The 22,358-nt window shown below is 41.7% G+C and overlaps 17 non-coding genes across 17 annotated transcripts; all 17 read left to right on the top strand.

The window, feature by feature from the left end:
* Positions 1 to 889: 889 nt before the first annotated feature.
* Positions 890 to 962, top strand: trnar-ucu (transfer RNA arginine (anticodon UCU)). Its single transcript has one exon. It is a non-coding gene; the product is annotated as a tRNA-Arg (tRNA).
* A 1,739-nt stretch (positions 963 to 2,701) lies between these two features.
* On the top strand, positions 2,702 to 2,774 carry trnar-ucu (transfer RNA arginine (anticodon UCU)). Its single transcript has one exon. It is a non-coding gene; the product is annotated as a tRNA-Arg (tRNA).
* A 1,636-nt stretch (positions 2,775 to 4,410) lies between these two features.
* Positions 4,411 to 4,483, top strand: trnar-ucu (transfer RNA arginine (anticodon UCU)). The gene has a single exon. It is a non-coding gene; the product is annotated as a tRNA-Arg (tRNA).
* Positions 4,484 to 5,418: 935 nt separating this feature from the next.
* On the top strand, positions 5,419 to 5,491 carry trnar-ucu (transfer RNA arginine (anticodon UCU)). The gene has a single exon. It is a non-coding gene; the product is annotated as a tRNA-Arg (tRNA).
* Positions 5,492 to 9,215: 3,724 nt separating this feature from the next.
* trnar-ucu (transfer RNA arginine (anticodon UCU)) lies at positions 9,216 to 9,288 on the top strand. The gene has a single exon. It is a non-coding gene; the product is annotated as a tRNA-Arg (tRNA).
* Positions 9,289 to 10,218: 930 nt separating this feature from the next.
* Positions 10,219 to 10,291, top strand: trnar-ucu (transfer RNA arginine (anticodon UCU)). The gene has a single exon. It is a non-coding gene; the product is annotated as a tRNA-Arg (tRNA).
* Positions 10,292 to 11,214: 923 nt separating this feature from the next.
* trnar-ucu (transfer RNA arginine (anticodon UCU)) lies at positions 11,215 to 11,287 on the top strand. Its single transcript has one exon. It is a non-coding gene; the product is annotated as a tRNA-Arg (tRNA).
* Positions 11,288 to 12,224: 937 nt separating this feature from the next.
* Positions 12,225 to 12,297, top strand: trnar-ucu (transfer RNA arginine (anticodon UCU)). Its single transcript has one exon. It is a non-coding gene; the product is annotated as a tRNA-Arg (tRNA).
* A 923-nt stretch (positions 12,298 to 13,220) lies between these two features.
* On the top strand, positions 13,221 to 13,293 carry trnar-ucu (transfer RNA arginine (anticodon UCU)). Its single transcript has one exon. It is a non-coding gene; the product is annotated as a tRNA-Arg (tRNA).
* Positions 13,294 to 14,563: 1,270 nt separating this feature from the next.
* Positions 14,564 to 14,636, top strand: trnar-ucu (transfer RNA arginine (anticodon UCU)). The gene has a single exon. It is a non-coding gene; the product is annotated as a tRNA-Arg (tRNA).
* A 1,270-nt stretch (positions 14,637 to 15,906) lies between these two features.
* On the top strand, positions 15,907 to 15,979 carry trnar-ucu (transfer RNA arginine (anticodon UCU)). The gene has a single exon. It is a non-coding gene; the product is annotated as a tRNA-Arg (tRNA).
* Positions 15,980 to 16,909: 930 nt separating this feature from the next.
* Positions 16,910 to 16,982, top strand: trnar-ucu (transfer RNA arginine (anticodon UCU)). The gene has a single exon. It is a non-coding gene; the product is annotated as a tRNA-Arg (tRNA).
* A 1,300-nt stretch (positions 16,983 to 18,282) lies between these two features.
* On the top strand, positions 18,283 to 18,355 carry trnar-ucu (transfer RNA arginine (anticodon UCU)). The gene has a single exon. It is a non-coding gene; the product is annotated as a tRNA-Arg (tRNA).
* Positions 18,356 to 19,290: 935 nt separating this feature from the next.
* On the top strand, positions 19,291 to 19,363 carry trnar-ucu (transfer RNA arginine (anticodon UCU)). The gene has a single exon. It is a non-coding gene; the product is annotated as a tRNA-Arg (tRNA).
* A 936-nt stretch (positions 19,364 to 20,299) lies between these two features.
* Positions 20,300 to 20,372, top strand: trnar-ucu (transfer RNA arginine (anticodon UCU)). Its single transcript has one exon. It is a non-coding gene; the product is annotated as a tRNA-Arg (tRNA).
* A 739-nt stretch (positions 20,373 to 21,111) lies between these two features.
* trnar-ucu (transfer RNA arginine (anticodon UCU)) lies at positions 21,112 to 21,184 on the top strand. The gene has a single exon. It is a non-coding gene; the product is annotated as a tRNA-Arg (tRNA).
* A 921-nt stretch (positions 21,185 to 22,105) lies between these two features.
* Positions 22,106 to 22,178, top strand: trnar-ucu (transfer RNA arginine (anticodon UCU)). Its single transcript has one exon. It is a non-coding gene; the product is annotated as a tRNA-Arg (tRNA).
* Positions 22,179 to 22,358: the final 180 nt, after the last annotated feature.

Here is a 22,358-nt window from a genome sequence, read left to right as displayed (position 1 = left end):
AGAGTTAGATGGATTGAAGCTTTCCGATTCAATTTATAGAAATGAAGATTTAACAGGGATAAAAAAGGAGAATTTCGTGGGCATGTCTCTGTGCCCTGCGAAATGCAATTTCTTTACAACTGCTTCTATCAGTTCGTATAGGTAATGCTGATCACACATTTCCACAGTGACTTAAGACACTGACCGCCTAATCCATTTATTGTGAGTTCAAGTATTGTTTTGGGGTACCTGAAAGTGGAGGGATGAAGTGGAAGTGTGCAGGGCAGTTAACCAAGTGGTTTAGGAATCGAAACCATCCTCTGCTATCCAGTTTGCTTTTAGCAATGAAGTGCAAACAGAAGAGAAGAGCTGGGCACATAACACAGAGGTTGATGGATCGAAGCTATCCAATTCTACTTTTAGAAATGAAGTGTAAACAGGGATTTTTTTTTTAAATTGGAGAATTTCATGTGCATGTCTCTGTGCCCTCCGTGATTCTTTTTTTATTACTGCTTCTATCAATCCATATAGGTCATGCTGATCACAGAGAGACACAGTGGCTTAAGACACTGATCTCCTAGTCCATGTATTGTGAATTCAAGTATTGTTTTGGGGTACCTGAAAGTGGAGTGATGAAGTGGAAGTGTGCCTGGCAGTTAACCCAGTGATTTATGGATCGAAACCATCCTCTGCTATTCAGTTTGCTTTAGCAATGAAGTGCAAACAGAAATATTAAACCATAATTTCATGGGCATGTCTCAGTGCCCTCCGTGATTATTTTTTGACTGCTTCTGTCAGTTTGTACAGGTCATGCTGATTACAGAAGCGAAGCGGAAGCGTGATGTCTACTTTAACCACGTGTACGATCGGTCGAAACCACTCTCTGCTATCCAGTTCATTTTCAGCAAGTACCCCAGTGGCCTAATGGATAAGGCACTGGCCTTCTAAGCCAGGGATTGTGGGCTCGAGTCCCATCTGGGGTGGATGAATGCAAATTCCTTTGGAGGAAGAGAGATCAGCATGTAACACAGAGTTTGATTGGTTGAAGCTTTCTGATTCAATTTATAGAAATGAAGATTTAACAGGGATAAAAAAGGAGAATTTCGTGGTCATGTCTCTGTGCCCTGCGAAATGCAATTTTTTTACAACTGCTTCTATCAGTTCGTATAGGTCATGCTGATCACACATTTCCACAGTGACTTAAGACACTGACCGCCTAATCCATTTATTGTGAGTTAAAGTATTGTTTTAGGGTACCTGAAAGTGGAGGGATGAAGTGGAAGTGTGCAGTTAACCAAGTGATTTAGGAATCGAAACCATCCTCTGCTATCCAGTTTGCTTTTAGCAATGAAGTGCAAACAGAAGAGAAGAGCTGGGCACATAACACAGAGGTTGATGGATCGAAGCTAACCAATTCTACTTTTAGAAATGAAGTGTAAACAGGGATTTTTTTTTTTTAATTGGAGAATTTCATGTGCATGTATCTGTGCCCTCCGTGATTCTTTTTTTATTACTGCTTCTATCAATCCATATAGGTCATGCTGATCACAGAGAGACACAGTGGCTTAAGACACTGATCTCCTAATCCATGTATTGTGAATTCAAGTATTGTTTTGGGGTACCTGAAAGTGGAGTGATGAAGTGGAAGTGTGCCTGGCAGTTAACCCAGTGATTTATGGTCGAAACCACTCTCTGCTATCCAGCTCATTTTGAGCAAGTACCCCAGTGGCCTAATGGATAAGGCATTGGCCTTATAAGCTAGGGATTGTGGGTTCGAGTCCCATCTGTGGTGGATGGATGCAAATTCATGTGGAGGAAGAGAGATCAGCACATAACACAGAGTTTGATGGATTGAAGCTTTCTGATTCAATTTTTAGAAATGAAGATTGAACAGGGATAAAAAAGGAGAATTTCGTGGGCATGTCTCTGTGCCCTGCGAAATGCAATTTTTTTACAACTGCTTCTATCAGTTCGTATAGGTCATGCTGATCACACATTTCCACAGTGACTTAAGACACTGACCGCCTAATCCTTTTATTGTGAGTTCAAGTATTGTTTTAGGGTACCTGAAAGTGGAGGGATGAAGTGGAAGTGTGCAGTTAACCAAGTGATTTAGGAATCGAAACCATCCTCTGCTATCCAGTTTGCTTTTAGCAATGAAGTGCAAACAGAAGAGAAGAGCTGGGCACATAACACAGAGGTTGATGGATCGAAGCTAACCAATTCTACTTTTAGAAATGAAGTGTAAACAGGGATTTTTTTTTAAAATTGGAGAATTTCATGTGCATGTCTCTGTGCCCTCCGTGATTCTTTTTTTATTACTGCTTCTATCAATCCATATAGGTCATGCTGATCACAGAGAGACACAGTGGCTTAAGATACTGATCTCCTAATCCATGTATTGTGAATTCAAGTATTGTTTTGGGGTACCTGAAAGTGGAGTGATGAAGTGGAAGTGTGCCTGGCAGTTAACCCAGTGATTTATGGATCGAAACCATCCTCTGCTATTCAGTTTGCTTTAGCAATGAAGTGCAAACAGAAATATTAAACCATAATTTCATGGGCATGTCTCAGTGCCCTCCGTGATTATTTTTTGACTGCTTCTGTCAGTTTGTACAGGTCATGCTGATTACAGAAGCGAAGCGGAAGCGCGATGTCTACTTTAACCACGTGTACGATCGGTCGAAACCACTCTCTGCTATCCAGTTCATTTTCAGCAAGTACCCCAGTGGCCTAATGGATAAGGCACTGGCCTTCTAAGCCAGGGATTGTGGGTTTGAGTCCTATCTGGGGTGGATGAATGCAAATTCCTGTGGAGGAAGAGAGATCAGCACGTAACACAGAGTTTGATGGATTGAAGCTTTCTGATTAAATTTATAGAAATGAAGATTTAACAGGGATAAAAAAGGAGAATTTCGTGGGCATGTCTCTGTGATTATTTTTTGACTGCTTCTGTTAGTTTGTACAGGTCATGCTGATTACAGAAGCGAAGCGGAAGCGTGATGTCTACTTTAACCACGTGTACGATCGGTCGAAACCACTCTCTACTATCCAGTTCATTTTCAGCAAGTACCCCAGTGGCCTAATGGATAAGGCACTGTCCTTCTAAGCCAGGGATTGTGGGTTCGAGTCCCATCTGGGGGGGATGAATGCAAATTCCTTTGGAGGAAGAGAGATCAGCACGTAACACAGAGTTTGATGGGTTGAAGCTTTCTGATTCAATTTATAGAAATGAAGATTTAACAGGGATAAAAAAGGAGAATTTCGTGGGCATGTCTCTGTGCCCTGCGAAATGCAATTTTTTTACAACTGCTTCTATCAGTTCGTATAGGTCATGCTGATCACACATTTCCACAGTGACTTAAGACACTGACCGCCTAATCCATTTATTGTGAGTTCAAGTATTGTTTTAGGGTACCTGAAAGTGGAGGGATGAAGTGGAAGTGTGCAGTTAACCAAGTGATTTAGGAATCGAAACCATCCTCTGCTATCCAGTTTGCTTTTAGCAATGAAGTGCAAACAGAAGAGAAGAGCTGGGCACATAACACAGAGGTTGATGGATCGAAGCTATCCAATTCTACTTTTAGAAATGAAGTGTAAACAGGGATTTTTTTTTTAAATTGGAGAATTTCATGTGCATGTCTCTGTGCCCTCCGTGATTATTTTTTTATTACTGCTTCTATCAATCCATATAGGTCATGCTGATCACAGAGAGACACAGTGGCTTAAGACACTGATCTCCTAATCCATGTATTGTGAATTCAAGTATTGTTTTGGGGTACCTGAAAGTGGAGTGATGAAGTGGAAGTGTGCCTGGCAGTTAACCCAGTGATTTATGGATCGAAACCATCCTCTGCTATTCAGTTTGCTTTAGCAATGAAGTGCAAACAGAAGAGAAGAGCTGGGCACATAACACAGAGGTTGATGGATCGAAGCTATCCAATTCTACTTTTAGAAATGAAGTGTAAACAGGGATTTTTTTTTTTAAATTGGAGAATTTCATGTGCATGTCTCTGTGCCCTCCGTGATTCTTTTTTTATTACTGCTTCTATCAATCCATATAGGTCATGCTGATCACAGAGAGACACAGTGGCTTAAGACACTGATCTCCTAATCCATGTATTGTGAATTCAAGTATTGTTTTGGGGTACCTGAAAGTGGAGTGATGAAGTGGAAGTGTGCCTGGCAGTTAACCCAGTGATTTATGGATCGAAACCATCCTCTGCTTTAGCAATGAAGTGCAAACAGAAATATTAAACCAAAATTTCATGGGCATGTCTCAGTGCCCTCCGTGATTATTTTTTGACTGCTTCTGTCAGTTTGTACAGGTCATGCTGATTACAGAAGCGAAGCGGAAGCGCGATGTCTACTTTAACCACGTGTACGATCGGTCGAAACCACTCTCTGCTATCCAGTTCATTTTCAGCAAGTACCCCAGTGGCCTAATGGATAAGGCACTGGCCTTCTAAGCCAGGGATTGTGGGTTCGAGTCCCATCTGGGGGGGATGAATGCAAATTCCTTTGGAGGAAGAGAGATCAGCACGTAACACAGAGTTTGATGGGTTGAAGCTTTCTGATTCAATTTATAGAAATGAAGATTTAACAGGGATAAAAAAGGAGAATTTCGTGGGCATGTCTCTGTGCCCTGCGAAATGCAATTTCTTTACAACTGCTCCTATCAGTTCGTATAGGTAATGCTGATCACACATTTCCACAGTGACTTAAGACACTGACCGCCTAATCCATTTATTGTGAGTTCAAGTATTGTTTTGGGGTACCTGAAAGTGGAGGGATGAAGTGGAAGTGTGCAGGGCAGTTAACCAAGTGGTTTAGGAATCGAAACCATCCTCTGCTATCCAGTTTGCTTTTAGCAATGAAGTGCAAACAGAAGAGAAGAGCTGGGCACATAACACAGAGGTTGATGGATCGAAGCTATCCAATTCTACTTTTAGAAATGAAGTGTAAACAGGGATTTTTTTTTTAAATTGGAGAATTTCATGTGCATGTCTCTGTGCCCTCCGTGATTCTTTTTTTATTACTGCTTCTATCAATCCATATAGGTCATGCTGATCACAGAGAGACACAGTGGCTTAAGACACTGATCTCCTAGTCCATGTATTGTGAATTCAAGTATTGTTTTGGGGTACCTGAAAGTGGAGTGATGAAGTGGAAGTGTGCCTGGCAGTTAACCCAGTGATTTATGGATCGAAACCATCCTCTGCTATTCAGTTTGCTTTAGCAATGAAGTGCAAACAGAAATATTAAACCATAATTTCATGGGCATGTCTCAGTGCCCTCCGTGATTATTTTTTGACTGCTTCTGTCAGTTTGTACAGGTCATGCTGATTACAGAAGTGAAGCGGAAGCGTGATGTCTACTTTAACCACGTGTACGATCGGTCGAAACCACTCTCTGCTATCCAGTTCATTTTCAGCAAGTACCCCAGTGGCCTAATGGATAAGGCACTGGCCTTCTAAGCCAGGGATTGTGGGTTCGAGTCCCATCTGGGGTGGATGAATGCAAATTCCTGTGGAGTAAGAGAGATCAGCACGTAACACAGAGTTAGATGGATTGAAGCTTTCCGATTCAATTTATAGAAATGAAGATTTAACAGGGATAAAAAAGGAGAATTTCGTGGGCATGTCTCTGTGCCCTGAGAAATGCAATTTTTTTTACAACTGCTTCTATCAGTTCGTATAGGTAATGCTGATCACACATTTCCACAGTGACACTGACCGCCTAATCCATTTATTGTGAGTTCAAGTATTGTTTTGGGGTACCTGAAAGTGGAGGGATGAAGTGGAAGTGTGCAGGGCAGTTAACCCAGTGATTTATGGATCGAAACCATCCTCTGCTATTCAGTTTGCTTTAGTAATGAAGTGCAAACAGAAATATTAAACCATAATTTCATGGGCATGTCTCAGTGCCCTCCGTGATTATTTTTTGACTGCTTCTGTCAGTTTGTACAGGTCATGCTGATTACAGAAGCGAAGCGGAAGCGTGATGTCTACTTTAACCACGTGTACGATCGGTCGAAACCACTCTCTGCTATCCAGTTCATTTTCAGCAAGTACCCCAGTGGCCTAATGGATAAGGCACTGACCTTCTAAGCCAGGGATTGTGGGTTTGAGTCCCATCTGGGGTGGATGAATGCAAATTCCTGTGGAGGAAGAGAGATCAGCACGTAACACAGAGTTAGATGGATTGAAGCTTTCCGATTCAATTTATAGAAATGAAGATTTAACAGGGATAAAAAAGGAGAATTTTGTGGGCATGTCTCTGTGCCCTGAGAAATGCAATTTTTTTTACAACTGCTTCTATCAGTTCGTATAGGTCATGCTGATCACACATTTCCACAGTGACTTAAGACACTGACCGCCTAATCCATTTATTGTGAGTTCAAGTATTGTTTTGGGGTACCTGAAAGTGGAGGGATGAAGTGGAAGTGTGCAGGGCAGTTAACCAAGTGGTTTAGGAATCGAAACCATCCTCTGCTATCCAGTTTGCTTTTAGCAATGAAGTGCAAACAGAAGAGAAGAGCTGGGCACATAACACAGAGGTTGATGGATCGAAGCTAACCAATTCTACTTTTAGAAATGAAGTGTAAACAGGGATTTTTTTTTTTTAATTGGAGAATTTCATGTGCATGTATCTGTGCCCTCCGTGATTCTTTTTTTATTACTGCTTCTATCAATCCATATAGGTCATGCTGATCACAGAGAGACACAGTGGCTTAAGACACTGATCTCCTAATCCATGTATTGTGAATTCAAGTATTGTTTTGGGGTACCTGAAAGTGGAGTGATGAAGTGGAAGTGTGCCTGGCAGTTAACCCAGTGATTTATGGTCGAAACCACTCTCTGCTATCCAGCTCATTTTGAGCAAGTACCCCAGTGGCCTAATGGATAAGGCATTGGCCTTATAAGCTAGGGATTGTGGGTTCGAGTCCCATCTGTGGTGGATGGATGCAAATTCATGTGGAGGAAGAGAGATCAGCACATAACACAGCGTTTGATGGATTGAAGCTTTCTGATTCAATTTTTAGAAATGAAGATTGAACAGGGATAAAAAAGGAGAATTTCGTGGGCATGTCTCTGTGCCCTGCGAAATGCAATTTTTTTACAACTGCTTCTATCAGTTCGTATAGGTCATGCTGATCACACATTTCCACAGTGACTTAAGACACTGACCGCCTAATCCATTTATTGTGAGTTCAAGTATTGTTTTAGGGTACCTGAAAGTGGAGGGATGAAGTGGAAGTGTGCAGTTAACCAAGTGATTTAGGAATCGAAACCATCCTCTGCTATCCAGTTTGCTTTTAGCAATGAAGTGCAAACAGAAGAGAAGAGCTGGGCACATAACACAGAGGTTGATGGATCGAAGCTAACCAATTCTACTTTTAGAAATGAAGTGTAAACAGGGATTTTTTTTTAAAATTGGAGAATTTCATGTGCATGTCTCTGTGCCCTCCGTGATTCTTTTTTTATTACTGCTTCTATCAATCCATATAGGTCATGCTGATCACAGAGAGACACAGTGGCTTAAGATACTGATCTCCTAATCCATGTATTGTGAATTCAAGTATTGTTTTGGGGTACCTGAAAGTGGAGTGATGAAGTGGAAGTGTGCCTGGCAGTTAACCCAGTGATTTATGGATCGAAACCATCCTCTGCTATTCAGTTTGCTTTAGCAATGAAGTGCAAACAGAAATATTAAACCATAATTTCATGGGCATGTCTCAGTGCCCTCCGTGATTATTTTTTGACTGCTTCTGTCAGTTTGTACAGGTCATGCTGATTACAGAAGCGAAGCGGAAGCGCGATGTCTACTTTAACCACGTGTACGATCGGTCGAAACCACTCTCTGCTATCCAGTTCATTTTCAGCAAGTACCCCAGTGTCCTAATGGATAAGGCACTGGCCTTCTAAGCCAGGGATTGTGGGTTTGAGTCCTATCTGGGGTGGATGAATGCAAATTCCTGTGGAGGAAGAGAGATCAGCACGTAACACAGAGTTTGATGGATTGAAGCTTTCTGATTAAATTTTTAGAAATGAAGATTTAACAGGGATAAAAAAGGAGAATTTCGTGGGCATGTCTCTGTGATTATTTTTTGACTGCTTCTGTTAGTTTGTACAGGTCATGCTGATTACAGAAGCGAAGCGGAAGCGTGATGTCTACTTTAACCACGTGTACGATCGGTCGAAACCACTCTCTGTTATCCAGTTCATTTTCAGCAAGTACCCCAGTGGCCTAATGGATAAGGCCTTCTAAGCCAGGGCTTGTGGGTTCGATTCCCATCTGGGGTGGATGAATGCAAATTCCTGTGGAGGAAGAGAGATCAGCACTTAACACAGAGTTTGATGGATTGAAGCTTTCCGATTCAATTTTTAGAAATGAAGATTTAACAGGGATAAAAAAGGAGAATTTCGTGGGCATGTCTCTGTGCCCTGCGAAATGCAATTTTTTTACAACTGCTTCTATCAGTTCGTATAGGTCATGCTGATCACACATTTCCACAGTGACTTAAGACACTGACCGCCTAATCCATTTATTGTGAGTTCAAGTATTGTTTTAGGGTACCTGAAAGTGGAGGGATGAAGTGGAAGTGTGCAGTTAACCAAGTGATTTAGGAATCGAAACCATCCTCTGCTATCCAGTTTGCTTTTAGCAATGAAGTGCAAACAGAAGAGAAGAGCTGGGCACATAACACAGAGGTTGATGGATCGAAGCTAACCAATTCTACTTTTAGAAATGAAGTGTAAACAGGGATTTTTTTTTAAAATTTGAGAATTTCATGTGCATGTCTCTGTGCCCTCCGTGATTCTTTTTTTATTACTGCTTCTATCAATCCATATAGGTCATGCTGATCACAGAGAGACACAGTGGCTTAAGATACTGATCTCCTAATCCATGTATTGTGAATTCAAGTATTGTTTTGGGGTACCTGAAAGTGGAGTGATGAAGTGGAAGTGTGCCTGGCAGTTAACCCAGTGATTTATGGATCGAAACCATCCTCTGCTATTCAGTTTGCTTTAGCAATGAAGTGCAAACAGAAATATTAAACCAAAATTTCATGGGCATGTCTCAGTGCCCTCCGTGATTATTTTTTGACTGCTTCTGTCAGTTTGTACAGGTCATGCTGATTACAGAAGCGAAGCGGAAGCGCGATGTCTACTTTAACCACGTGTACGATCGGTCGAAACCACTCTCTGCTATCCAGTTCATTTTCAGCAAGTACCCCAGTGGCCTAATGGATAAGGCACTGGCCTTCTAAGCCAGGGATTGTGGGTTCGAGTCCCATCTGGGGGGGATGAATGCAAATTCCTTTGGAGGAAGAGAGATCAGCACGTAACACAGAGTTTGATGGGTTGAAGCTTTCTGATTCAATTTATAGAAATGAAGATTTAACAGGGATAAAAAAGGAGAATTTCGTGGGCATGTCTCTGTGCCCTGCGAAATGCAATTTTTTTACAACTGCTTCTATCAGTTCGTATAGGTCATGCTGATCACACATTTCCACAGTGACTTAAGACACTGACCGCCTAATCCATTTATTGTGAGTTCAAGTATTGTTTTAGGGTACCTGAAAGTGGAGGGATGAAGTGGAAGTGTGCAGTTAACCAAGTGATTTAGGAATCGAAACCATCCTCTGCTATCCAGTTTGCTTTTAGCAATGAAGTGCAAACAGAAGAGAAGAGCTGGGCACATAACACAGAGGTTGATGGATCGAAGCTATCCAATTCTACTTTTAGAAATGAAGTGTAAACAGGGATTTTTTTTTTAAATTGGAGAATTTCATGTGCATGTCTCTGTGCCCTCCGTGATTATTTTTTTATTACTGCTTCTATCAATCCATATAGGTCATGCTGATCACAGAGAGACACAGTGGCTTAAGACACTGATCTCCTAATCCATGTATTGTGAATTCAAGTATTGTTTTGGGGTACCTGAAAGTGGAGTGATGAAGTGGAAGTGTGCCTGGCAGTTAACCCAGTGATTTATGGATCGAAACCATCCTCTGCTATTCAGTTTGCTTTAGCAATGAAGTGCAAACAGAAATATTAAACCATAATTTCATGGGCATGTCTCAGTGCCCTCCGTGATTATTTTTTGACTGCTTCTGTCAGTTTGTACAGGTCATGCTGATTACAGAAGCGAAGCGGAAGCGTGATGTCTACTTTAACCACGTGTACGATCGGTCGAAACCACTCTCTGCTATCCAGTTCATTTTCAGCAAGTACCCCAATGGCCTAATGGATAAGGCACTGGCCTTCTAAGCCAGGGATTGTGGGTTCGAGTCCCATCTGGGGTGGATGAATGCAAATTCCTGTGGAGTAAGAGAGATCAGCACGTAACACAGAGTTAGATGGATTGAAGCTTTCTGATTCAATTTATAGAAATGAAGATTTAACAGGGATAAAAAAGGAGAATTTCGAGGGCATGTCTCTGTGCCCTGCGAAATGCAATTTCTTTACAACTGCTTCTATCAGTTCGTATAGGTAATGCTGATCACACATTTCCACAGTGACTTAAGACACTGACCGCCTAATCCATTTATTGTGAGTTCAAGTATTGTTTTGGGGTACCTGAAAGTGGAGGGATGAAGTGGAAGTGTGCAGGGCAGTTAACCAAGTGGTTTAGGAATCGAAACCATCCTCTGCTATCCAGTTTGCTTTTAGCAATGAAGTGCAAACAGAAGAGAAGAGCTGGGCACATAACACAGAGGTTGATGGATCGAAGCTATCCAATTCTACTTTTAGAAATGAAGTGTAAACAGGGATTTTTTTTTTAAATTGGAGAATTTCATGTGCATGTCTCTGTGCCCTCCGTGATTATTTTTTTATTACTGCTTCTATCAATCCATATAGGTCATGCTGATCACAGAGAGACACAGTGGCTTAAGACACTGATCTCCTAATCCATGTATTGTGAATTCAAGTATTGTTTTGGGGTACCTGAAAGTGGAGTGATGAAGTGGAAGTGTGCCTGGCAGTTAACCCAGTGATTTATGGATCGAAACCATCCTCTGCTTTAGCAATGAAGTGCAAACAGAAATATTAAACCATAATTTCATGGGCATGTCTCAGTGCCCTCCGTGATTATTTTTTGACTGCTTCTGTCAGTTTGTACAGGTCATGCTGATTACAGAAGCGAAGCGGAAGCGTGATGTCTACTTTAACCACGTGTACGATCGGTCGAAACCACTCTCTGCTATCCAGTTCTTTTTCAGCAAGTACCCCAGTGGCCTAATGGATAAGGCACTGGCCTTCTAAGCCAGGGATTGTGGGTTTGAGTCCCATCTGGGGTGGATGAATGCAAATTCCTGTGGAGGAAGAGAGATCAGCACGTAACACAGAGTTAGATGGATTGAAGCTTTCCGATTCAATTTATAGAAATGAAGATTTAACAGGGATAAAAAAGGAGAATTTCGTGGGCATGTCTCTGTGCCCTGAGAAATGCAATTTTTTTTACAACTGCTTCTATCAGTTCGTATAGGTAATGCTGATCACACATTTCCACAGTGACTTAAGACACTGACCGCCTAATCCATTTATTGTGAGTTCAAGTATTGTTTTGGGGTACCTGAAAGTGGAGGGATGAAGTGGAAGTGTGCAGGGCAGTTAACCAAGTGGTTTAGGAATCGAAACCATCCTCTGCTATCCAGTTTGCTTTTAGCAATGAAGTGCAAACAGAAGAGAAGAGCTGGGCACATAACACAGAGGTTGATGGATCGAAGCTATCAAATTCTACTTTTAGAAATGAAGTGTAAACAGGGATTTTTTTTTTAAATTGGAGAATTTCATGTGCATGTCTCTGTGCCCTCCGTGATTCTTTTTTTTATTACTGCTTCTATCAATCCATATAGGTCATGCTGATCACAGAGAGACACAGTGGCTTAAGACACTGATCTCCTAATCCATGTATTGTGAATTCAAGTATTGTTTTGGGGTACCTGAAAGTGGAGTGATGAAGTGGAAGTGTGCCTGGCAGTTAACCCAGTGATTTATGGATCGAAACCATCCTCTGCTATTCAGTTTGCTTTAGCAATGAAGTGCAAACAGAAATATTAAACCATAATTTCATGGGCATGTCTCAGTGCCCTCCGTGATTATTTTTTGACTGCTTCTGTCAGTTTGTACAGGTCATGCTGATTACAGAAGCGAAGCGGAAGCGTGATGTCTACTTTAACCACGTGTACGATCGGTCGAAACCACTCTCTGCTATCCAGTTCATTTTCAGCAAGTACCCCAGTGGCCTAATGGATAAGGCACTGGCCTTCTAAGCCAGGGATTGTGGGTTCGAGTCCCATCTGGGGTGGATGAATGCAAATTCCTGTGGAGGAAGAGAGATCAGCACGTAACACAGAGTTAGATGGATTGAAGCTTTCCGATTCAATTTATAGAAATGAAGATTTAACAGGGATGAAAAAGGAGAATTTCGTGGGCATGTCTCTGTGCGCTGAGAAATGCAATTTTTTTACAACTGCTTCTATCAGTTCGTATAGGTAATGCTGATCACACATTTCCACAGTGACTTAAGACACTGACCGCCTAATCCATTTATTGTGAGTTCAAGTATTGTTTTGGGGTACCTGAAAGTGGAGGGATGAAGTGGAAATGTGCAGGGCAGTTAACCAAGTGGTTTAGGAATCGAAACCATCCTCTGCTATCCAGTTTGCTTTTAGCAATGAAGTGCAAACAGAAGAGAAGAGCTGAGCACATAACACAGAGGTTGATGGATCGAAGCTATCCAATTCTACTTTTAGAAATGAAGTGTAAACAGGGATTTTTTTTTTAAATTGGAGAATTTCATGTGCATGTCTCTGTGCCCTCCGTGATTCTTTTTTTATTACTGCTTCTATCAATCCATATAGGTCATGCTGATCACAGAGAGACACAGTGGCTTAAGACACTGATCTCCTAATCCATGTATTGTGAATTCAAGTATTGTTTTGGGGTACCTGAAAGTGGAGTGATGAAGTGGAAGTGTGCCTGGCAGTTAACCCAGTGATTTATGGATCGAAACCATCCTCTGCTTTAGCAATGAAGTGCAAACAGAAATATTAAACCAAAATTTCATGGGCATGTCTCAGTGCCCTCCGTGATTATTTTTTGACTGCTTCTGTCAGTTTGTACAGGTCATGCTGATTACAGAAGCGAAGCGGAAGCGCGATGTCTACTTTAACCACGTGTACGATCGGTCGAAACCACTCTCTGCTATCCAGTTCATTTTCAGCAAGTACTCCAGTGGCCTAATGGATAAGGCACTGGCCTTCTAAGCCAGGGATTGTGGGTTCGAGTCCCATCTGGGGTGGATGAATGCAAATTCCTGTGGAGGAAGAGAGATCAGCACGTAACACAGAGTTTGATGGATTGAAGCTTTCTGATTAAATTTTTAGAAATGAAGATTGAACAGGGATAAAAAAGGAGAATTTCGTGGGCATGTCTCTGTGCCCTGCGAAATGCAATTTTTTTACAACTGCTTCTATCAGTTCGTATAGGTCATGCTGATCACACATTTCCACAGTGACTTAAGACACTGACCGCCTAATCCATTTATTGTGAGTTCAAGTATTGTTTTAGGGTACCTGAAAGTGGAGGGATGAAGTGGAAGTGTGCAGTTAACCAAGTGATTTAGGAATCGAAACCATCCTCTGCTATCCAGTTTGCTTTTAGCAATGAAGTGCAAACAGAAGAGAAGAGCTGGGCACATAACACAGAGGTTGATGGATCGAAGCTATCCAATTCTACTTTTAGAAATGAAGTGTAAACAGGGATTTTTTTTTTAAATTGGAGAATTTCATGTGCATGTCTCTGTGCCCTCCGTGATTCTTTTTTTATTACTGCTTCTATCAATCCATATAGGTCATGCTGATCACAGAGAGACACAGTGGCTTAAGACACTGATCTCCTAATCCATGTATTGTGAATTCAAGTATTGTTTTGGGGTACCTGAAAGTGGAGTGATGAAGTGGAAGTGTGCCTGGCAGTTAACCCAGTGATTTATGGATCGAAACCATCCTCTGCTATTCAGTTTGCTTTAGCAATGAAGTGCAAACAGAAATATTAAACCATAATTTCATGGGCATGTCTCAGTGCCCTCCGTGATTATTTTTTGACTGCTTCTGTCAGTTTGTACAGGTCATGCTGATTACAGAAGCGAAGCGGAAGCGTGATGTCTACTTTAACCACGTGTACGATCGGTCGAAACCACTCTCTGCTATCCAGTTCATTTTCAGCAAGTACCCCAGTGGCCTAATGGATAAGGCACTGGCCTTCTAAGCCAGTATTGTTTTTGGGGTACCTGAAAGTGGAGTGATGAAGTGGAAGTGTGCCTGGCAGTTAATCCAGTGATTTATGGATCGAAACCATCCTCTGCTTTAGCAATGAAGTGCAAACAGAAATATTAAACCAAAATTTCATGGGCATGTCTCAGTGCCCTCCGTGATTATTTTTTGACTGCTTCTGTCAGTTTGTACAGGTCATGCTGATTACAGAAGCGAAGCGGAAGCGCGATGTCTACTTTAACCACGTGTACGATCGGTCGAAACCACTCTCTGCTATCCAGTTCATTTTCAGCAAGTACCCCAGTGGCCTAATGGATAAGGCACTGGCCTTCTAAGCCAGGGATTGTGGGTTCGAGTCCCATCTGGGGTGGATGAATGCAAATTCCTTTGGAGGAAGAGAGATCAGCATGTAACACAGAGTTTGATGGATTGAAGCTTTCTGATTAAATTTTTAGAAATGAAGATTGAACAGGGATAAAAAAGGAGAATTTCGTGGGCATGTCTCTGTGCCCTGCGAAATGCAATTTTTTTACAACTGCTTCTATCAGTTCGTATAGGTCATGCTGATCACACATTTCCACAGTGACTTAAGACACTGACCGCCTAATCCATTTATTGTGAGTTCAAGTATTGTTTTAGGGTACCTGAAAGTGGAGGGATGAAGTGGAAGTGTGCAGTTAACCAAGTGATTTAGGAATCGAAACCATCCTCTGCTATCCAGTTTGCTTTTAGCAATGAAGTGCAAACAGAAGAGAAGAGCTGAGCACATAACACAGAGGTTGATGGATCGAAGCTATCCAATTCTACTTTTAGAAATGAAGTGTAAACAGGGATTTTTTTTTTAAATTGGAGAATTTCATGTGCATGTCTCTGTGCCCTCCGTGATTCTTTTTTTATTACTGCTTCTATCAATCCATATAGGTCATGCTGATCACAGAGAGACACAGTGGCTTAAGACACTGATCTCCTAATCCATGTATTGTGAATTCAAGTATTGTTTTGGGGTACCTGAAAGTGGAGTGATGAAGTGGAAGTGTGCCTGGCAGTTAACCCAGTGATTTATGGATCGAAACCATCCTCTGCTATTCAGTTTGCTTTAGCAATGAAGTGCAAACAGAAATATTAAACCATAATTTCATGGGCATGTCTCAGTGCCCTCCGTGATTATTTTTTGACTGCTTCTGTCAGTTTGTACAGGTCATGCTGATTACAGAAGCGAAGCGGAAGCGTGATGTCTACTTTAACCACGTGTACGATCGGTCGAAACCACTCTCTGCTATCCAGTTCATTTTCAGCAAGTACCCCAGTGGCCTAATGGATAAGGCACTGGCCTTCTAAGCCAGTATTGTTTTTGGGGTACCTGAAAGTGGAGTGATGAAGTGGAAGTGTGCCTGGCAGTTAATCCAGTGATTTATGGATCGAAACCATCCTCTGCTTTAGCAATGAAGTGCAAACAGAAATATTAAACCAAAATTTCATGGGCATGTCTCAGTGCCCTCCGTGATTATTTTTTGACTGCTTCTGTCAGTTTGTACAGGTCATGCTGATTACAGAAGCGAAGCGGAAGCGCGATGTCTACTTTAACCACGTGTACGATCGGTCGAAACCACTCTCTGCTATCCAGTTCATTTTCAGCAAGTACCCCAGTGGCCTAATGGATAAGGCACTGGCCTTCTAAGCCAGGGATTGTGGGTTCGAGTCCCATCTGGGGTGGATGAATGCAAATTCCTTTGGAGGAAGAGAGATCAGCATGTAACACAGAGTTTGATGGATTGAAGCTTTCTGATTAAATTTTTAGAAATGAAGATTGAACAGGGATAAAAAAGGAGAATTTCGTGGGCATGTCTCTGTGCCCTGCGAAATGCAATTTTTTTACAACTGCTTCTATCAGTTCGTATAGGTCATGCTGATCACACATTTCCACAGTGACTTAAGACACTGACCGCCTAATCCATTTATTGTGAGTTCAAGTATTGTTTTAGGGTACCTGAAAGTGGAGGGATGAAGTGGAAGTGTGCAGTTAACCAAGTGATTTAGGAATCGAAACCATCCTCTGCTATCCAGTTTGCTTTTAGCAATGAAGTGCAAACAGAAGAGAAGAGCTGAGCACATAACACAGAGGTTGATGGATCGAAGCTATCCAATTCTACTTTTAGAAATGAAGTGTAAACAGGGATTTTTTTTTTAAATTGGAGAATTTCATGTGCATGTCTCTGTGCCCTCCGTGATTCTTTTTTTATTACTGCTTCTATCAATCCATATAGGTCATGCTGATCACAGAGAGACACAGTGGCTTAAGACACTGATCTCCTAATCCATGTATTGTGAATTCAAGTATTGTTTTGGGGTACCTGAAAGTGGAGTGATGAAGTGGAAGTGTGCCTGGCAGTTAACCCAGTGATTTATGGATCGAAACCATCCTCTGCTATTCAGTTTGCTTTAGCAATGAAGTGCAAACAGAAATATTAAACCAAAATTTCATGGGCATGTCTCAGTGCCCTCCGTGATTATTTTTTGACTGCTTCTGTCAGTTTGTACAGGTCATGCTGATTACAGAAGCGAAGCGGAAGCGCGATGTCTACTTTAACCACGTGTACGATCGGTCGAAACCACTCTCTGCTATCCAGTTCATTTTCAGCAAGTACCCCAGTGGCCTAATGGATAAGGCACTGGCCTTCTAAGCCAGGGATTGTGGGCTCGAGTCCCATCTGGGGTGGATGAATGCAAATTCCTTTGGAGGAAGAGAGATCAGCACGTAACACAGAGTTTGATTGGTTGAAGCTTTCAGATTCAATTTATAGAAATGAAGATTTAACAGGGATAAAAAAGGAGAATTTTGTTGGCATGTCTCTGTGCCCTGCGAAATGCAATTTTTTTACAACTGCTTCTATCAGTTCGTATAGGTCATGCTGATCACACATTTCCACAGTGACTTAAGACACTGACCGCCTAATCCATTTATTGTGAGTTCAAGTATTGTTTTAGGGTACCTGAAAGTGGAGGGATGAAGTGGAAGTGTGCAGTTAACCAAGTGATTTAGGAATCGAAACCATCCTCTGCTATCCAGTTTGCTTTTAGCAATGAAGTGCAAACAGAAGAGAAGAGCTGGGCACATAAAACAGAGGTTGATGGATCGAAGCTATCCAATTCTACTTTTAGAAATGAAGTGTAAACAGGGATTTTTTTTTTTTAATTGGAGAATTTCATGTGCATGTCTCTGTGCCCTCCGTGATTCTTTTTTTATTACTGCTTCTATCAATCCATATAGGTCATGCTGATCACAGAGAGACACAGTGACTTAAGACACTGACCGCCTAATCCATTTATTGTGAGTTCAAGTATTGTTTTGGGGTACCTGAAAGTGGAGGGATGAAGTGGAAGTGTGCAGGGCAGTTAACCAAGTGGTTTAGGAATCGAAACCATCCTCTGCTATCCAGTTTGCTTTTAGCAATGAAGTGCAAACAGAAGAGAAGAGCTGGGCACATAACACAGAGGTTGATGGATCGAAGCTATCCAATTCTACTTTTAGAAATGAAGTGTAAACAGGGATTTTTTTTTTAAATTGGAGAATTTCATGTGCATGTCTCTGTGCCCTCCGTGATTCTTTTTTTATTACTGCTTCTATCAATCCATATAGGTCATGCTGATCACAGAGAGACACAGTGGCTTAAGACACTGATCTCCTAATCCATGTATTGTGAATTCAAGTATTGTTTTGGGGTACCTGAAAGTGGAGTGATGAAGTGGAAGTGTGCCTGGCAGTTAACCCAGTGATTTATGGATCGAAACCATCCTCTGCTATTCAGTTTGCTTTAGCAATGAAGTGCAAAAAGAAATATTAAACCATAATTTCATGGGCATGTCTCAGTGCCCTCCGTGATTATTTTTTGACTGCTTCTGTCAGTTTGTACAGGTCATGCTGATTACAGAAGCGAAGCGGAAGCGTGATGTCTACTTTAACCACGTGTACGATCGGTCGAAACCACTCTCTGCTATCCAGTTAATTTTCAGCAAGTACCCCAGTGGCCTAATGGATAAGGCACTGGCCTTCTAAGCCAGGGATTGTGGGTTCGAGTCCCATCTGGGGTGGATGAATGCAAATTCCTGTGGAGGAAGAGAGATCAGCACGTAACACAGAGTTAGATGGATTGAAGCTTTCCGATTCAATTTATAGAAATGAAGATTTAACAGGGATGAAAAAGGAGAATTTCGTGGGCATGTCTCTGTGCGCTGAGAAATGCATTTTTTTTTACAACTGCTTCTATCAGTTCGTATAGGTAATGCTGATCACACATTTCCACAGTGACTTAAGACACTGACCGCCTAATCCATTTATTGTGAGTTCAAGTATTGTTTTGGGGTACCTGAAAGTGGAGGGATGAAGTGGAAGTGTGCAGGGCAGTTAACCAAGTGGTTTAGGAATCGAAACCATCCTCTGCTATCCAGTTTGCTTTTAGCAATGAAGTGCAAACAGAAGAGAAGAGCTGGGCACATAACACTGAGGTTGATGGATCGAAGCTATCCAATTCTACTTTTAGAAATGAAGTGTAAACAGGGATTTTTTTTTTAAATTGGAGAATTTCATGTGCATGTCTCTGTGCCCTCCGTGATTCTTTTTTTATTACTGCTTCTATCAATCCATATAGGTCATGCTGATCACAGAGAGACACAGTGGCTTAAGACACTGATCTCCTAATCCATGTATTGTGAATTCAAGTATTGTTTTGGGGTACCTGAAAGTGGAGTGATGAAGTGGAAGTGTGCCTGGCAGTTAACCCAGTGATTTATGGATCAAAACCATCCTCTGCTATTCAGTTTGCTTTAGCAATGAAGTGCAAACAGAAATATTAAACCATAATTTCATGGGCATGTCTCAGGCCCTCCGTGATTATTTTTTGACTGCTTCTGTCAGTTTGTACAGGTCATGCTGATTACAGAAGCGAAGCGGAAGCGTGATGTCTACTTTAACCACGTGTACGATCGGTCGAAACCACTCTCTGCTATCCAGTTCATTTTCAGCAAGTACCCCAGTGGCCTAATGGATAAGGCACTGGCCTTCTAAGCCAGGGATTGTGGGTTCGAGTCCCATCTGGGGTGGATGAATGCAAATTCCTGTGGAGGAAGAGAGATCAGCACGTAACACAGAGTTAGATGGATTGAAGCTTTCCGATTCAATTTATAGAAATGAAGATTTAACAGGGATAAGAAAGGAGAATTTCGTGGGCATGTCTATGTGCCCTGAGAAATGCAATTTTTTTTACAACTGCTTCTATCAGTTCGTATAGGTCATGCTGATCACACATTTCCACAGTGACTTAAGACACTGACCGCCTAATCCATTTATTGTGAGTTCAAGTATTGTTTTGGGGTACCTGAAAGTGGAGGGATGAAGTGGAAGTGTGCAGGGCAGTTAACCAAGTGGTTTAGGAATCGAAACCATCCTCTGCTATCCAGTTTGCTTTTAGCAATGAAGTGCAAACAGAAGAGAAGAGCTGGGCACATAACACAGAGGTTGATGGATCGAAGCTATCCAATTCTACTTTTAGAAATGAAGTGTAAACAGGGATTTTTTTTTTAAATTGGAGAATTTCATGTGCATGTCTCTGTGCCCTTCGTGATTCTTTTTTTATTACTGCTTCTATCAATCCATATAGGTCATGCTGATCACAGAGAGACACAGTGGCTTAAGACACTGATCTCCTAATCCATGTATTGTGAATTCAAGTATTGTTTTGGGGTACCTGAAAGTGGAGTGATGAAGTGGAAGTGTGCCTGGCAGTTAACCCAGTGATTTATGGATCGAAACCATCCTCTGCTATTCAGTTTGCTTTAGCAATGAAGTGCAAACAGAAATATTAAACCATAATTTCATGGGCATGTCTCAGTGCCCTCCGTGATTATTTTTTGACTGCTTCTGTCAGTTTGTACAGGTCATGCTGATTACAGAAGCGAAGCGGAAGCGTGATGTCTACTTTAACCACGTGTACGATCGGTCGAAACCACTCTCTGCTATCCAGTTAATTTTCAGCAAGTACCCCAGTGGCCTAATGGATAAGGCACTGGCCTTCTAAGCCAGGGATTGTGGGTTCGAGTCCCATCTGGGGTGGATGAATACAAATTCCTGTGGAGGAAGAGAGATCAGCACGTAACACAGAGTTAGATGGATTGAAGCTTTCCGATTCAATTTATAGAAATGAAGATTTAACAGGGATAAAAAAGGAGAATTTCGTGGGTATGTCTCTGTGCCCTGAGAAATGCAATGTTTTTTACAACTGCTTCTATCAGTTCGTATAGGTAATGCTGATCACACATTTCCACAGTGACTTAAGACACTGACCGCCTAATCCATTTATTGTGAGTTCAAGTATTGTTTTGGGGTACCTGAAAGTGGAGGGATGAAGTGGAAGTGTGCAGGGCAGTTAACCAAGTGGTTTAGGAATCGAAACCATCCTCTGCTATCCAGTTTGCTTTTAGCAATGAAGTGCAAACAGAAGAGAAGAGCTGGGCACATAACACTGAGGTTGATGGATCGAAGCTATCCAATTCTACTTTTAGAAATGAAGTGTAAACAGGGATTTTTTTTTTAAATTGGAGAATTTCATGTGCATGTCTCTGTGCCCTCCGTGATTATTTTTTTATTACTGCTTCTATCAATCCATATAGGTCATGCTGATCACAGAGAGACACAGTGGCTTAAGACCCTCCGTGATTATTTTTTGACTGCTTCTGTCAGTTTGTACAGGTCATGCTGATTACAGAAGCGAAGCGGAAGCGTGATGTCTACTTTAACCACGTGTACGATCGGTCGAAACCACTCTCTGCTATCCAGTTCATTTTCAGCAAGTACCCCAGTGGCCTAATGGATAAGGCCCTGGCCTTCTAAGCCAGGGATTGTGGGTTCGAGTCCCATCTGGGGTGGATGAATGCAAATTCCTGTGGAGGAAGAGAGATCAGCACGTAACAGAGTTAGATGGATTGAAGCTTTCCGATTCAATTTATAGAAATGAAGATTTAACAGGGATAAAAAAGGAGAATTTCGTGGGCATGTCTATGTGCCCTGAGAAATGCAATTTTTTTACAACTGCTTCTATCAGTTCGTATAGGTCATGCTGATCACACATTTCCACAGTGACTTAAGACACTGACCGCCTAATCCATTTATTGTGAGTTCAAGTATTGTTTTGGGGTACCTGAAAGTGGAGGGATGAAGTGGAAGTGTGCAGGGCAGTTAACCAAGTGGTTTAGGAATCGAAACCATCCTCTGCTATCCAGTTTGCTTTTAGCAATGAAGTGCAAACAGAAGAGAAGAGCTGGGCACATAACACAGAGGTTGATGGATCGAAGCTATCCAATTCTACTTTTAGAAATGAAGTGTAAACAGGGATTTTTTTTTTAAATTGGAGAATTTCATGTGCATGTCTCTGTGCCCTTCGTGATTCTTTTTTTATTACTGCTTCTATCAATCCATATAGGTCATGCTGATCACAGAGAGACACAGTGGCTTAAGACACTGATCTCCTAATCCATGTATTGTGAATTCAAGTATTGTTTTGGGGTACCTGAAAGTGGAGTGATGAAGTGGAAGTGTGCCTGGCAGTTAACCCAGTGATTTATGGATCGAAACCATCCTCTGCTATTCAGTTTGCTTTAGCAATGAAGTGCAAACAGAAATATTAATGGGCATGTCTCAGTGCCCTCCGTGATTATTTTTTGACTGCTTCTGTCAGTTTGTACAGGTCATGCTGATTACAGAAGCGAAGCGGAAGCGTGATGTCTACTTTAACCACGTGTACGATCGGTCGAAACCACTCTCTGCTATCCAGTTCATTTTCAGCAAGTACCCCAGTGGCCAAATGGATAAGGCACTGGCCTTCTAAGCCAGGGATTGTGGGTTCGAGTCCCATCTGGGGTGGATGAATGCAAATTCCTGTGGAGGAAGAGAGATCAGCACGTAACAGAGTTAGATGGATTGAAGCTTTCCGATTCAATTTATAGAAATGAAGATTTAACAGGGATAAAAAAGGAGAATTTCGTGGGCATGTCTATGTGCCCTGAGAAATGCAATTTTTTTTACAACTGCTTCTATCAGTTC

Source organism: Oncorhynchus mykiss, chromosome 21 (genome assembly GCF_057628025.1).
Source record: "Oncorhynchus mykiss isolate SJ-2025 chromosome 21, ASM5762802v1, whole genome shotgun sequence".
In the NCBI taxonomy this organism is placed as follows: Eukaryota; Metazoa; Chordata; class Actinopteri; order Salmoniformes; family Salmonidae; genus Oncorhynchus; species Oncorhynchus mykiss.
This window is presented reverse-complemented; position numbering and strand designations above follow the sequence as displayed.